The sequence below is a fragment of the Tiliqua scincoides genome, chromosome 6, assembly GCF_035046505.1.
Source record: "Tiliqua scincoides isolate rTilSci1 chromosome 6, rTilSci1.hap2, whole genome shotgun sequence".
NCBI lineage: Eukaryota > Metazoa > Chordata > Lepidosauria > Squamata > Scincidae > Tiliqua > Tiliqua scincoides.
Window position 1 is genome coordinate 81,714,007 of NC_089826.1, and position 1,956 is coordinate 81,715,962.

The following is a 1,956-nucleotide window of genomic DNA, read 5'->3' on the forward strand; positions in this document are numbered from 1 at the left end:
AGCATAGAAGCACGGTGTTTCTAGAGAGACCAAACAAAGCCCGAATAACACCAGCTTTAGCAGTGCTCTAGCTAGGAGTCATTGTCTGTTCAGTTTCACAGCAGGGAAGGGTCCTGTTAGAAAAAGGGGTGAAAATTAAAGGGACCAAAAAGGGAAAGATTTGGTGTTTTTTCAGAACTCATATTCCATCACTCCAGCCTTGTTTACTAAAGAACAATAACACAACACAATCCTATAAATTTGAAATCAGGAGTAAGTCCCCCTGTATTCAGTGGGGTGTACGGCCCAATCCTGTAGGCCCGGTATGACAGCAAGTTGCCTTCCTGTGTCGTACATGCGGCAGTGTTACTGGAAAAAGGTGCACTGCCGCTGAGCACCAGAAATGGTTGGCAACCTTCAGTCTCGAAAGACTATGGTATAAGCCTACAGCACCCAGTATTCCCAGGCGGTCTCCCATCCAAGTATTAACCAGGCCTGACTCTGCTTAGCTTCCGAGATCAGATGAGATCGGGCATGTGCAGGAGGGTAACAGTTGCCGCAGAGAGCTAGCAGTGGAAGCTGACTGCAGCTCCCTATACCCACCAAGAGTTCTTACCATGCCAAGGTAAGAACGATGATGGGGGGCATTTCATGCAACTATTTAAATAAACTATTTATTTGCAACTATTGTCAAGCAACTTCCACTGACAGCAGTGGGCAGCAGGGGCAGCAGTGGGCAGCAGGCCTTCCAGAAGGGAGACCACAACAACTGCCCATGTACCACCAGGCTGATGGATTCCCGCTGGAGCAGTCCATGCTTAGGGTTGGAGGGAGGCACAGAGGGGGTTCAACAGAGATTGTGTTGTGCTTGGGGGGATTGTGGACGTGCTTGGGGGGGAGGAGATTGGTGGTAGTAGCATAGGCCGAGCATTGTGGACGAGATTGTGGACGTGCTTGGGGGGATGAGATTGGTGGTAGTAGCATAGGCCAAATCGTGATCATAGTAGTATAGTAGCATAGTGAGCATAGTAGCATAGATTGGGGACGAGATTGGTGGTTGTAGCATAGGCCAAATCGTGATCCCCTTCCTGGTCTGATCCACCTGTACAGACCATCACAGTCCAAGTTGCCCCATGGCGGTTTCTAGGGCAATATGTTTCCTTACCCCAAGGAGACCTCCAGCAGCCAAAAATCCCCCGTGGAATGGAGTGTCAGCTGTGACGGAGCCACTATAATGCCATGAGGGGATTTAGGTAGGATCAGGATGTAACTAACGTACAAGTTGAGAATGGAAGAGGAGGCAGGCACCCAGACCATCAGTGTTAGTCTTTAAAGCAGCATCCGTTCCCCCAAATACCAACAGTATACCCTTGGCATTCCCAAGCTTCCTCCATCTAGCCAGCCACAAAACTTAGATTTGTTGTTCACGTTGCCTTTAAACAGTTTAATGTTTTCTCTCCAACCCTCACCTAAACATAAATTCTAGCTAGTGGCCCCTAACCGTCAATGGTAATTAAAAAAAAAAAATATTATGGACGTCATAAAAATCACTGAACACAAATTTTCATCAGGCTTCAGACCAGCGGTGGCCACTGTGCAACAGAAAAGCGGTCCTCATTTGGACCACTTCTTTCCATTCTGCCTCGGCACTGTGTGAAGTCCCCCTCATTCAGGGGACAGGAACACTCTGGGCAGTTGTGTTGTCTTCTCAGTGCCCCAGAAGGCCACATGACAGGACATCCAGGCAGTCATGACTGCCCAGGGTGTCCCTGTTCCCCAAACGAGGGGGTCTTTGCGAGGTGCTGAGGCACGAATGGAAAGCGCCACCCCTGTTTAGAAGGATTCTACTGAACCCTAGATCTGGTCCCCGGGCTGGGGTTTGACCAGCCCTGCTTTAGACCATCAGCTCATGGCCCATTACCTAGCAATCAAACCAATCAAGAAATGGTCATTTCCTCTGTTGACCCCACACAATTG

The 1,956-nt window shown here is 49.2% G+C and overlaps 1 pseudogene; it reads right to left on the minus strand.

Moving 5' to 3' along the window:
• Window positions 1-420: 420 nt before the first annotated feature.
• On the minus strand, window positions 421-537 carry LOC136656736 (5S ribosomal RNA; annotated as a pseudogene).
• Between the last annotated feature and the right edge of the window lie 1,419 nt (window positions 538-1,956).